This window comes from Mauremys reevesii, linkage group 3, assembly GCF_016161935.1.
Source record: "Mauremys reevesii isolate NIE-2019 linkage group 3, ASM1616193v1, whole genome shotgun sequence".
Taxonomy (NCBI): Eukaryota; Metazoa; Chordata; order Testudines; family Geoemydidae; genus Mauremys; species Mauremys reevesii.
The window spans coordinates 46,695,242-46,710,010 of record NC_052625.1 but is presented as its reverse complement, the minus strand read 5'-3'; the positions used below and the strand labels follow the sequence as shown (position 1 = coordinate 46,710,010).

The 14,769-nt window shown below is 41.7% G+C and overlaps 1 long non-coding RNA gene across 5 annotated transcripts in view; it reads right to left on the bottom strand.

Moving 5' to 3' along the window:
• Positions 1-13,722, bottom strand: part of LOC120401782 — a 120,770-nt gene extending 107,048 nt beyond the window's left edge. For all 5 annotated transcript variants that reach the window (XR_005596725.1, XR_005596727.1, XR_005596726.1 and 2 more), the window contains exons 1-3: positions 13,616-13,722; positions 13,123-13,355; positions 322-462 (exon numbers count right to left, since the gene is read on the bottom strand). This is a non-coding gene — a long non-coding RNA (uncharacterized LOC120401782). The remainder of the gene's footprint in view (positions 1-321; positions 463-13,122; positions 13,356-13,615) is intronic.
• Between the last annotated feature and the right edge of the window lie 1,047 nt (positions 13,723-14,769).

The window sequence follows — 14,769 nt, the reverse complement described above, 5'->3', positions numbered from 1 at the left end:
CTCTTATTCTTCTTCAAAATCTTCCTCACCACTGACAATTCTATTCATGCTTTCCTCTATATGTCTGTAAAAAAAAGGGTATTTTTTTCATGTTACCCCATGAGTAATTAATATTACACTTACACCTTGAGAAACATGACTCCAATTCTCTTAGCAATCTGCAGCATTTCTTCTATTACATTCAATTATTACTATACCAGTATTAACACTCCAATGAAAACGTCTGTTTTCTGCATGTCTTTGTTTTGCACTATTCAATATGACACTAATATGTCTCTGATAATTTCTGTTTGATTTTTTTCCCCCTGCACCTTAACTTACCACCATCTCTTGCTTGTTGCAGTCTCATATTCCATCTTCCTCTGTTCTTTCCCCTTCCTCATAGACGGAACCATTTTCATTGGCCATCTTTAAATTTTCTTCAAAGTAAATGACGTTTTCAAACACAATAAGAATTATCAACTGTCAAAAAAAGAAATAAAAAATTTAGAAACAAAACTTCCAGAAAATTCATCTTAGAACTTCTATCCACCTCAAACATGTTACACCAGTAGTGGTAACCAAGATTCTACAACAAAAATACAATTCACTTTTCTGTATGTAAATCTACTTTTTCATGCCAAACATATCCAAATGTATACAAAGAATAGTGCAATCAAATAACAGTGTTGCCATCTCACATGATTTTATTGTATCATAATATTTAGAGAATTTTTTTTTAGAGTTCCAACTTTTGGAGACATTTGACTACATAAGTATCACAGTTTTCCTTTCTTTAACAGAATTCTAATTTCAGTGGTTGTGGAGAAAAGCTTGAAAACATTAACTGAGTATACCACAAAAGCTCAAAACTAGAAAGAAAAGAAAGAGAACCCAGTATATATTGGGATTAGTTCAATCTCGTGATTTTTAAGCTAATTTCATGATTTAGGTTGGGGCTGACTGATTTAATATTTGGTTTTAGCAAAACTGCATAGTAAATGAAGTGTTGCCCATTTTTCACAATGTCTCTTGCTAATCAAAAGATTCTAAACTTCCTCTACCTTAATGAACACAAAGGCCCAGGTCCTGGTGTGCACTGTGCTCACCATATGCCTCTTACTAGGTACAATGTGGTCACAGTGCAAGAACTAAACTTTCCCACTGACCCAAGGTGTAAGAGATCTGTCCTTTTGGTGTGTCTGAGCAGGAGAGTAGGCAGCATTGCTATAGTTTGAGTGTGGGTAGGCAGTGCATGCCCGGACTTGGAGGAAGAACATAGATGAGTATTTTCAATTCTTGCTGTCCACATGCTATGACACCTTCAGGAAATGGGATTGCACCATGTATACCAAAATACACTACAGCCCTTTTAATTTTGTACCCGGCAAACAGCTATTCATTAAAAGCAAAGTTTCCCAATTCCCCAAAAGAATAAACACAATGGAGTACAGATCTGGACTGGCTTTGTGTGCCGAAAACCAAAAGCAGCAAAGAGTCCTGTGGTACCTTATAGACTAACAGACGTATTGGAGCATGAGCTTTCGCGGGTGAATATGCATCCGACGAAGTGGGTATTCACCCACAAAAGCTCATGCTACAATACGTCTGTTAGTCTATAAGGTGCCACAAGACTCTTTGCTGCTTTTACAGATCCAGACTAACACCGCTACCCCTCTGATACTTAAAACCAAAAGATATGCCACAAATCAATGGAGTCCTCATGCAAGTAAACAAAGATTTCCACTGAGAAAGAATGTGATGCTCACACCAGAAAGGGCCATTGGAAAAGTCAACTTGAAGAAATGGGGTACTTCATATATGCTTCAAGCAGACTCACTTTATAATAACCTTCATATTGTGTGATGACTAGAAATTTGACATGCCTTTAGAATGCTGGACACAGATATAGCTTTGCAATTGGCTGCCAGTGATGTCATACCTGTGTTGAATTCCCAGTTTATTTCAAAGGGATAACCTATAATTTCACAATAGCAATAAGACCCTGTGGGTGGTCCATTTTGGGGGATTATTGGACTGCTCGGGCTGCTGAAGTCAACCTCCTGCCTAAGACTACACTTGAGGCATGTGATAATGCTCTCCCTGAAACCCACTGCCTGTCAGGTCTGATTGTTTAAAATATCTACATAATTGCATAAATTGCTTTCACCTTCTATAGAATGTACAGAAGGCAAATGTTGAAAGAACACAGTGATCGGGCATTGTTCGCCAATTCACTGTATTCCTCGGTGCAACCATGTAATTAGAGTAATAAACATATTAATGTTGTCTACTTAGAATTGTATAACTCAATGGGGCAATTAATATCACTACATGAGCTTTCAAAAATAGATTCAAGAGGAGGAAGGGAGATGGGCAGAAGTCACCTTTTGAATTTGAATTCTGAGCCCTTTGTCTGCAATGGCCCAAAACAAAACTTTGGATCTGAATAATCCCAAAATTTGGGAAAGTTTTGGTAAGGATCCAAATACTGCATCTTGAGCTTATCTCTAGTGAATAAGGTAGAGCCAGCCACAGGCAGCTTCAGCATTAATGTCAACTTTTATTCAGTAAGGACCTGATCCAATTACCAATGAAGAGAATGGAAAGGCTCCCATTAATGTAACACATTAAAAACGACATTTAAAATCAGAGACACTGTGTAATGTCAAATACAAACATAAAGCTATAGGCTCTATGGTCATCTTCATACACAGAGGGGATTGCCTGTTCAGACAAAGAATAGGATCTTCCACTTTTGTGCCATGTTCTCCTAATCATCTGGAAGCCCTTCTGCAGGATCTCCATGAGGCTGGAATTCCATGGAGCTGGAGGGGAAGGGAAAACCCAGCTTGGGACTTGAGAATCTGGAGGACCCAGGGCTGTAATCAGCCTGCATTGCTGTGGTCTCCATGCTGTGGATTGTCCTTTAATGGAGTTTCTGAGAGCAGCTCAGTTAGGCAGAAACCCCAGAACTATGGCTCCTACAGAACATAGTGGGGCCAGACAGCATTGTAAAACATTTGTGCGAATGTCCCTTGCTTTATGTGGATCTTGGGGGGCATCCACACATTAAGGGGGTGGAACCCCAACTTATTTTACCAGGGGGGGGAGGTGCAAGCCACCCACTTCAAGGGAAAAATGAGCTGGAAACTCCATCAGCTAATACTCAGAGAACTTCCTCTCCTAAGATTTAAAGATATTAAGAAATCAAATTTGATAGCATATTTTTAATTGCTCTTTGCAACAACAAAGTTGCCACAGGCTCTTTGATGTTATAAAAAGTGTCATGAATAAATGACCTAACAGCTGTTCTGTAGGGAGAGCCCAGAATGAGCTAATTCCTTACGTTTCAGTGGTTTAATATTTTTATCAAATAAAATGTGAATATGACAAACAAACTCTTTCAGTTCAATGATGATTTAGTTCCAAACTAAGATGCCAAAAGATGACAAAATGTTATTTAATTTCAAGGAGAATTACTTGAAATTACTGTTCTCAGCGCTTCAAATAACTCCATTCTCTGTCTTTATTACATTGTTTTAGCCAAAATAAAACGTTGGAACTGATATGAATGAAAGTGCGAGACACATTGACACCACTGGGAAACATTGTGCCACATTCTGATTTCAGTTACAACAGTTAAAATCTGGATTAACTCCATTAAAGTTAAGAGCCTCTCCAGCTTCATACTCAGATCAGAAATTGGGCCACTGGATTGTCAAGAATTTTTCAATGTCTTTATTTCTTATACAATGAAAATATAGGTCAAATTTTCAAAAGTATCCATTTGACTGGTATGTCTGTGTTTCTCTTCGGATGGTCCTTGCTACTTTCTGGTCTCTGGGAAACTTCTGACAATAAGTTGTAAAACCTAATAATGAAGAGAAATGCTCAAGGACATGTCTGTGGAGCTGGGAGCATAGAAGCAGGTCAGGGAAAGGCAACTGGACCTCAGCTGCTGTGTAGAGGGTCCCTGAGCTGGAACCTAGAGCAGAGGGTGGGCCTGGGTTCCCCTGCCTGCACTGTGGCAGTGGCACTGTGAGGCAGTGAAGCAGCAGACTACCTGAGACTGCTTGATATGCACCCTACCCCCACCATGGAAGGGATGAGTCACAAAGAGGACACTGTGCTTCCTAGAGTAAGAGAAGGGCTGCAGAGGAGAAACTGCCTGGTGTAACTACTGGAGGGGACATTGGCCTGACCAAGCTAATCCCCAAAACCCTCAGGAGATGGTGCTGTCCTCATGGTGAGTAGAGAGACCTGTGACATACTCCTTTTTAGCAGATGATCAGCCAGAGTGAGATAAGCGATTCCTCACCCCGGCCAGCCAGCGGTATGTAGATCATCTTTTGGTGATTTGCCTTAACGTACAGGCCTCATTTTTAGTATCTGTACCCAATTCTTCACATTTTCTATACATACATACAGGGCCAGCTCCAGGGGTTTTGCCGCCCCAAGCATCCAAATAAATAAATAAATAAATAAAACGCGATTGTGATCACGATCTGCGGCAATTTAGCGGGAGGACCTTCGCTCCAAGCGGGAGCGAGAGACCCTCCGCCAAATTGCCGCCGAATATCTAAAAGTGCCGCCCCGCTCCCGAGTTGCCGCCCCAAGCACCTGCTTGATAAGCTGATGCCTGGAGCCGGCCCTGCATACGTAATTATGATGGTCTGTGTGACACAGGCCTTTATTAGAGACCTTGCATTCTTTGGTGGACTAGTAGGTAGATTCCAGATCCTTGTACCACTTCTGTACCCCTGTGCCCTCAGCCAGCTGGCATCAGGAGGTCCTTGGGTCAAGCCACCTTAAAATAGTCATTAGCAAACAATAAGGAGAGGCAGGGGCGGCTCTAGGAATTCCGCCGCCCCAAGCAGGGCGGCGCGCCGCAGGGGGCGTGCTGCCGGTCGCCGGTCCCTCGGCTCCGGGGGACCTCTTGCAGACGTGCCTGCGGAAGGTGCGCTGGTCCCGCGACTCCAGTGGAGCATCCGCAGGGACGCCTGCGGGAGGTCCACCCGAGCCATGGGACCAGCGTACCCTCCGCAGTCATGCCTGCGGGAGGTCCGCTTGTCCCGCGGCTCCGGTGGACCTCCCGCAGGCATGACTGCGGAAGGTCCACCGGAGCCGCCTGCCGCCCTGCTGGCAAAATGCTGCCCCAAGCGCTCGCTTGGCGCGCTGGGGTCTGGAGCCGGCCCTGAGGAGAGGGGTGTGTCTTAATCCCCACACTCTGGCCATTATGCACCTCCATTTAGCCTGGATGTAAATGCCTATCTCCAATTCACAGCTGGGAACCCTCTCCTGACTTAAGTCATTTCTTGTAAGAATGGCAGCAGTGCCTAGTGCCATGCAAAATGGCCTGGGGAGTTGGGGGAGGAAGAAGAAGAATTTTCTTAGTAGTTTGGGCACTTAGTTGTGGGACACCTAGGTTCAATTTTGCACACACAGCTCTTGGTAAGGAGGAGGGATGTGAGCATGGATTTCCCACTCTCAAGTGAGTACCCTAAAGCCCACTAGGCTATAAAGTCATTCTTACATGCTCTACTGCCTATTTAATTATGTATACACAGTGGAGCAGCTTCAACAGGGAAACTGAGAAAGTCCCACATGAGAACATCTCATAGTCCTATGCTAGGGCACTCACATTGCAGGTGGGAAATTTTCTCCTCAGGAAGGTGGGGTGGGGAATTGAACTGGAGTTTCTAACATCCCAGATGAGTTCCCTAACTACCGTGCTAAAGTTATAAGGGAGACATGCCTCTCCCACCTGGCCATTCTGTGTGGCGTTAGGTGTGCTTTGAGTACTCCTGCTGGATTGGAGCCCACATGCAAGATAGGTGGGGCAGTGCTTGGCTTCACCTGGTTTAAAGATTCTGCTGGGGATTAGGCACAAGATAGGTGTCAGCCATCAGGATTAAGGCAGCACCCTTGGCTAAACATGTGTTACACTCTGCCACAAGTGCAAGGAAGGCCTATGTCTAGGACCAAAATCTTCTCTCCTTCCACTGGTCTGCTGTGTGGGTGACTGACTGCTGCCCACCATCACAGAGAGAGAGAGCTGTGTTTCAGTGATGCAGTATGAAGATTATTTTTGAAGTTAGAAACTATAAATAAGATTAAGTAAAGAAGACAATGGAGTTAAAAAGGGTTAAGCCTCTCTAGGGAGCTTAAGATTGCTATACATCCTGCAGGACACTTTGCAGTGCCATGCTTCCTGACAGTACAGGTAGGGACTGGTTACAGAACCTGTGACAGGGAATACAGCTAGGCTAGATCACAAGAACAAAATAAATTATAGAAAGCCGTGGATGCACTATGCACCTGAGGATGTGGGAACATAAAGAAAGAGAATTATTGGCAATGAAAAGCATATGTTGCATGTGACCCAAAGGTGTGTTGGAAGAAGAAAGCAAGCAGGAGGCATGTGGGGCATTTTATCAAACGGGTAGCCTTAATTTGTCCTTTGATATAGTTTCAAGGGCATTTTTTAAACTGTTTCTTTTTTGTAGGATTCAAAATCACTCAATTTTTCATGAATGTTCCTGTCACATTGTGTTCATAATTGTTCGTTTGATTTCAAATATGATTTTAATTTAAAAATGTAAATAAAAATGATACAGAAACTTTTGTGAAAAATACCCCACGTATTTCAGTTAGTTTTTCACAAAAATCACTTTTTGAATAAAGCCATTTTGTCATCAGAAATTTTACTTATGAAAATTTTTGACCAGCTTTATTTATTTGCCAATAATCAACATAGGACAATCCATCCAGTCCCCTCATTAAGCATTCAGATATACTGTGAAACAGAAGCACTGAGTGATTTTTTACTACAATCCACTAGAGGGCTCATTTCCATAATACTTTAGATCAGGGGTAGGCAACCTATGGCAGGCATGCCGAAGGCAGCACACAAGCTGATTTTCAGTGGCACTCACGCTGCCTGGGTCCTGGCCACCGGTCCAGGGGGGCTCTGCATTTTAATTTAATTTTAAATGAAGCTTCTTAAACATTTAAAAAATCTTATTTGCTTTACATACAACAATAGTTTAGTTATATATTATAGACTTAAGAAAGAGACCTTCTAAAAACATTAAAATGTATTACTGGCACGCAAAACCTTAAATCGGAGTGAATAAATGAAGACTCGGCACACCACTTCTGAAAGGTTGCCAACCCCTGCTTTAAATTGTTAGAACAGAAGCCAGATGTCTCTTTTATCAGCACCCAAGTCTCTGAAAATTGAATTATGCCTTCTATTACACCTTCATGGGACTGTTTACTTTTGATTACATTTAGCAACAGTTATGTGTCTGCATTACCAGATGCAACCTCCTAAGCTTTATTACTTCTGTTTTTAAGCTTTATATTACAGACTGAATTTTTCACACCATACTATATGTACATTTGAAATTTACATGCAGAAAGAGATTAGGTTATGAGATGACTCATCAGAAAACCACAGAGCCATAAGAAGCTATAGAGAGATGTACATCTGAGGGCCTTATCCAATATCCACTGAAAACGATGGAAGGCTTTCAGTGGTTTCAGTAGGTTTTGGATCAGACCTTGAGATATGAGTGGAAAACCAGTGTGAGTGGCATTAAACAGGCAGTAATTGTTTACTTTCTAAAACTCCATTTCAATAGACATGCAAGAAGTGTAATATATAGCTTCAAAATATATTCTCTGATATGAGAATCATGCAAAGATACATTATAACATAGATATTTTCAAAAGGATGAGCTTTCCTTAAAGAGTATGGCCAACCTATAGCCATAACACTTCAGGCTTTGATCAGAACCAATACCACAGCATTGTGCTGGTGTAAGTCACAATGCTGGCAACTCTTGTGATTTTTTTTATCACAAGCCTGATGATATTTGCTGAATTCCTTAAATCCCCAGTGTTGCAATCATACAATTGTATGAGAATCTTAGCTTTCACTTTCTTTACAGTTTGTTTCATGATTGTGGAGAAAAGCTGGAAAACACAAGTGCACCCTAAAGGCTCAGAAATCAGAAGGTAAAGAGAACCCAAGTTGTTTTTTAAGCTTCTGATTTGTTGGCTGTGTTTTGGATCAAATGAACAAGGTCCTGAACACTTCTGCTTGTTAGAGATTCCATGGCTCTTTTTCCAAGGCGAGGGGTGTTAATCCTTGGGGGATCCTACCCTTATTCCAGTGTGGGCAATTACATTCAGCCTATTTATGGGCTTGCACCTGGTCTCATTGAAGTCAGTTGCAAAACTTTCATTTACATCAGTAGGAGCAGGCCTTCAGTTTCCGTTGCATTACTTTTCCTGTAGTAAACTGTCGTGTGTGTTTAGAAGAGTGATGGTCTCGTTAATAATGCACTGGCTGGGACTCAGGAGCTCTGTTTAAATCTGGACTCTGGCACAGACTGCCCATGTGATCTTGGACAAGTTGTAGTCTCTCTGTGCCTGTTTATCCATCTGTAAAATGGGGATAGTAAGGCTTCCTTCCTCCCACCCTTTCTCCGTTCTATTTATCTAGATTATAGGTGATTCCACCATAAGAATCATGCTCACAACACTGACATCCGCTTTCTAACCAAATATCCCCAAGCAACCAACCCACACAAAAAACTGAAACTGGAAACAAATCAACTGAAAATACACAAACAAAAAAGAGTAAATTAACAAATCTAAAACCCAAACCCTGCCCCGAGCAGCGATTTTTACCCTAAAAGGGGGAAAGTGCCACAGACACTGGGAAGTCTACTGGGGACTTCGCTTTTGCTTCCAGTTTTATGTGGGAGGTGCTCACATACTACAGTGATGGGTGGTGGTATAACACCCTTTGATAGTTTGGGATTGTCTCTTAGTGTATGGATGTGCACAATGGGCTCTGATCTCAGTTGGGGCCTTTAGATACTACTGGAATATAGAGCTGGGCAAAAAAATTTGGAAAGGTTATTCACTGAAAAAGGCAGTTTGGGTTAACACAAATTATTGACCAAATTTAACCTGGATTTGGCTTAAAAATGGGAAAAAATATAAAAAGTCTAAATGTTTTATTTCAGCATTTGACAATTTGATGTTTTGGTGAAAAACACTGTTTCAAAATTTAGCTATATTTAATTTTTTTTTTCAGTGAAAAAATAACCCAAAACAAGGGGTTTTTTTTCCAATTTTTCATTCTGGGAAGAAGATACTAAAAATGTACATCTTGGATCAATCCAACCCCGTTTTTCCCCAATGTTTCAGTTCTGCCACCTGACCAAATTATCAATTCTGTGCTAAGCTCTACTGGAATACAAATAATGGTAATGTGAAGTGGCTACTGATTTCACTCAAAAGGTGGCTGCTGAAATGTATGAGAGAAGTGCTTCTATACTGCTTGATGATTTAGGAGTGTAGAAGAAAAACCACTGACGCAGTTGGCCCAGATATTAATGCCCAACCCATTTTCAGGACAGGAATGGCCTAGCTTCCAAGTGCAATAAGTTCATAGAGCATGCGTAAGCACTTACGGATCATAAAGGCTAAAAAAGTCCAGAGTATAAAACTCCTCTTTACAATGTAAGAGTGCTTGATCTTTTATTACATATAAAGATTTCAGAGTGTTTAACCAGCTCGAAAGGGCTGCAAAATGTTGACCTCGAACCATAAAGTGAACCTGACAACTGCTATGAAAATCTGATAGCAGAGCAACACATAACTGCATCATCAGACTAGTCTGATAACCAGCACAAACGGGCCAGGGATTTACATCAGTGAAACCTGACAGTTGCTGAGCAGAGAGATTGTTAGGTTATTGTGTTTTGCCCATGTACGTGTTTTCTCATGCTGCCCAGAAAGGAATCCTAGGCAATAGTTTTCACTCGCCATTTCAGAGCTTTGGGGCTCTTTTTCTACAAATACTGTCAATTCTGCTGTTGTATGAGAAGGGCTTTGTGATGTAAACTCAAACTGTGGACATCCAAGTCCAGTGACCTGGTAGCTATAAAATGAACCCCCATCCTTTCCAGCAACTAATCGCTAGTCAGCTATGGAATACTCCTCGAGATGTAGTGGAAACTCACTCACTTGAGTAAATGAAAACTAGACTGGGCAAAATACTAGAAAATAGGGAACAATTCTGCATTGGCAGAAAGATGGACAAAGCAATAGGACTTAGAATTGAAATACACGTTTAATTAACAGTATTAAAGCACCAACTAAATAAACGATCACATGAAGCAGAGATGGTCAAAAATGGTTGGGAAGACATCAGGCTCAGTACTGATATTCAGATCAACCAAGACATGTAAATAGTCCATCACTGATTGAGTCCACACTACCTGTCCTCCCCAAACCCATACTTTATGGCTCCACAGAGCTCCCCAGCGTACAGAGTGTAGAATCTCTAGGTGCAACCTTACTGTGGCTTGCCCACTTCTTGCTCCACAGGCACACGTTGGTTCTGCTGCGTTCAGCACTGTCCCCTTGCAGAGAAGGGGGACAACGTCAAATAAGGACAACAACACTTCGGTTGGGACCCAAAAGAAATAAACATCCTCATTACAGAGGAGAAAGTACAAGGGGAAAATTTTGTCCAACTCCCTGCAGAGGGTTATCAGGTTTAAACATCTTTAATTACCCCTTGTGATTTGGTCTTTGATTTCCAACGTGTCTCAGTTTTATTTAAATGCCCCTGAAGCTTCAAAAATCTATGTAGGTGCCTCTGTGACAAACTCTGCCACCTTTGAGCTCACTCAAGCAATCATAATAGCTGTTAGCGTAACCTTTTTTTCCGAAGAAGAATAAACATCCAAGCACAATCACACACACACACACACTTGAAAAGAAATAATACAAGTGATTTTAAATCCAGACTAATAGGCCTCACAGACCAAGAGAAGATATTCTAAACCATGCCTCAGTAAGGTCTTGAGCACACTTACTCTAGAAAGACCATTGTGTTACAACATTTGGATCTGGCTACATCTTCCAAATGCTCCCAAGTTGGGGATGTAGGGATGGCATTGGGTCCAGGGTTTTAGATCTTCGATTTGGATCCTTTTGGGTTTGCTTACTAATGTCATGAATTACGGCAAAGAGAACTAGTCTGGATAAAATAAAAAACAGCCCAAAACTTCACCCCAAACATTAATTGTACCTGAAACTTGTTAAAGGTTTGAGAAAAGTTAGGTTAATTTTTTCCATATTTGATTCATGCCCCTTGTAATATCTTGGTTTTATCTAGATGCAGAGGTGCCAAAATACAGTGTAAAAAGCTCTCTGGAAAATATCTCTGTGGTGTATTGAAAAGTGTTATATTTAATGTGATAGCTTATTATTTTATGGGGTTTCCTGATCTTCCTAGGGGGCTCTGTAAGAAAGGGTGAGATCTGGGTCTTTAACAATCACTTGCAAAAGAGCCTGTCTGGAGCAAAGTGGGTTGAGTTCTGCGCCTCTGCCTTAGGAAGCAGCCTGCATTCTGGGAAGTGCTCCTGAGCTCACCTCCTATAAGAATTCAGTGGTGAGCAGGCTCTCAGAAGGAAAATATAACTGCTAGAGAAGCAATTTACATCCCACCTTTCTACTGGCTAGCGACCTGGCTAGACAATTATCTTGAGATTTTCAGGGCTAGGTCCTGGTGCATTAGGTTCAGATACTAACAACCTTTTGTTTTCTTTTGACTATATGTTACTCTAATAAATCTAGATGATTTTGGACATCAGCTGCTTTGTGTTTACAGTTTATTACCATGGTAGCTAACTAACTATTTTATAAACTAGTCTGTGCTTATGCTGCTAGGTAAATAGACAGTATTTAAGAATACCAGAACTGTCTATAAAACAAATCCTAAAACACCATTAAAATGATTTGAGAAATGAGGGGGGTAAAAAAGATCATGATCTTGCAAGATATTTTCCCTTGAAAGCTTCTATATAAATCAGAAGATTAGCATTGCTATGTCCTCCAACTGTAGGTGTTCCCAAGTTCACTCGGTTTATTCTAGAATTCCTTTCACTTTTCTGTTTATTGGGGATGATGCAGTCACCTTGCTGCCAGGACTCTTACTACCTTGGAATATTTGGTTCATTGGGTTTGTTTGCATTGGATGCATTTGAGTGCTGTTACTCTTGTAACTTCTCAGATTTACATAACACTGCATATACTTTGAACAGGTATTTATTTGTTTTTATATGTAAATGACTGAACTGTAAAACGAAGGAGATCACTCCAGCAACTTCTGGGAAGTTGCACAGTCATAGCTCAGGACAGAATTTGTCCTGTTGTATGTAGAAAATGGAAAATTTTGTTTTTGAGAAGGAAAAGCTTTAGATCTACATGTAAGTCTGGCAATTGCAGGTCAATGTCAAGATATCTAATGGAAATTCCCCATTACACAGGCTATTGGAATTCATTAGTAATACAACAGAGGTGAAGTAATTGATATGTAAAGCATAAGTGTATGTCACATCAGCACAAACTGCACCATCAACGTGGATATAGTAGAAATAACTCTTAAATGGGAATGAGATAAGTGTAATAGGAAAAATTCTGCTCTCAGCTACAATGGTTTAAATGTGAAGTCATTCCACTGACATCACTCAAGTTGAGTACAAGAAGCTATTTAAGTCAGTGATTTACCCTAGTGTGAAATGTGACATGTTGGGTTAGATCCTTGCCCCTGGTTCTGCCTGCTTTGTGGTACTCCAGCAGTACAGAACAGGTGAGAAGCTAGCCTAATCAGCTAATTGGGTATTGCCAGTGCAGGAGAATCCTCAAATGGCACATACCACTTTATCCCTCTATAAGTGGGTGTGGTTGGAGAGAAGGTGGAATGACCAGAGCCTGTGCAACTTTAATTTGGCCACCTTTGTGTAGTAGGTAACGTTTGTATCATAATACATACATACAAGGCGGCTGAATTAAGGTTGCCTCAGGCAACTTTAATTCTGCTATTTCCTAAATTTTGAGTGCTTGACTTTGCAACTTTAGATTGTGTGTGTGTGATTTTTATATAGATTCAATTATAAATTTAACCAACTAATGAAAGCACTTGGGAGAGCAGACATAGCTGTAGCTAGGACACTACATGGGATAGCAGTTGAGTGGAGCCCACTCTAGAACCTATAACACAACCCAAGATTGTCAGACATTAATGAGAAAAAGTTAATTTTCTCTTACCATCAAACTGCTTCAGGGTCTGATCAATCAGGAAAGTGAGTCAAATAGCAGCAGCCAAACTCTGATAGCCTGCTGCATCCCCCAGACACCAGTGCAGTCTCACCAGCTGAAGTGGTTTGGCTTTTTGAATCACTGTCTTTGTGGCAGAGATGTTAGCCAACAGGAGAAGAGTTCTGCTAAGCCAGGCTATCAGCTGCTGTGCACCAAGTACAGTAAACTGACTTCTTATTGAACTGAAAAGAGAAGCAAAGATGGTTTTCAATAAGTAAAAACCCTGAAATATGTAAAACATGTTTCCAGTGAGACTTGAGCTCTGTCAAATAAAGGGTTGAACTATAACTTGTTCAATCAAGCTAAGTTTAAGGTCAAGCTGAGAGACATAACCAGAGAATTGTTGTTCTCTTTTCATTTTTTTTTCACTCAGAGGCTATACTGTTGCTAAGGTTACACTGTTCATAGACTATCACATTTAAATTCTTTGCCGGATACCAACCTGGTTCAGGGCCTGTGAGAAGCTTTCACCTTTGGGTCACTATGATAGAGTGTACTCCCCACACGGGCCCTGCAAGAGCTGAATTAGGCCAAGTGAGCCAAATAAACTACAACTGGGGGAGATTTAGGATATGTGGAGAGAGCTAATTAAGAGTAAGCTCACCTGTGAGGGAACAAGCAGGGCTTCTATAAAGCCAGGAGGCCAACAACAGTGTGGGGAAAGCAGGGAAGAAGCCTGCAGTCTCTCTTGCTGAGGTAAGGGAGCTGGAAGGGGGTGAAGAAGCAGGATAAGGAAGAGTCTGGGATGAGTAAAGTTGGTGTAGATACAGACCTTAACTGTTCACACCAGGGCCTTGGACTAGAAACCAGAGTAGAGGATGGGCCTGGGTTCCCCCACCAACTGCTGCAGAGTGGTATTGCTAATAGGGTTGTCACCTTTCTAGTTTCTGGTAACTGGACCCCTAAAGCCCTGTCCCCATTGGTCACTCTTCTCCTTTTCTCTCTCCAGCACTCACTGGATGGTCTCAAGGAGCCTGCCTACAGATAGGCAGTGGCCCTGTCTGAGCAGGGGCTGGTGCAGGTTAATGACCCAGTGCCTCCCTCTACCCTGCAGTAACCAGATTTTTGATTCAGGTGCTATTTAGGATTGCCAGTTCCCCTCCTTTTACTGGACTTTCTGGTTTTAAAACTGGACACCCAGACAGAGAATCCAAAAATTGGACTGTCTGGGTGGCAACCATAATTGCTAAAGGGAAGTGGATATGAAGACTGCCAGAGTCACTGCTGGAGTGATATAGTCAGGTCAGTGGGGGTGAAGACTGCTGGATGCTGCTTGTGGAGAAAGATCTTGAAAGACCACCCAGGAAGGGGAAACAGCTGAGTGACCTGCTGGAGGGCTGAGTCATGGAGAGGAAGCTGCAGCTCCTGGAACAAGAGAAGGGCCCAGATAAAATTGTGCAGTACAACAACAGGAAGGGGTGTTGGCCTGGTGGAGCTAATCCCCAGAACTGCCAGAGGTGAGTCACATATCTACCCAGGTACATAGTGTTCAAACATTGTTACCAGCTAAAAGCTGCTTAGCATCATCCTAGGTACAAAAACCTGATGGTTTTTCAAGCCAGCTCTTAGTGGATGTGTGACCCTATCTTTATTAGT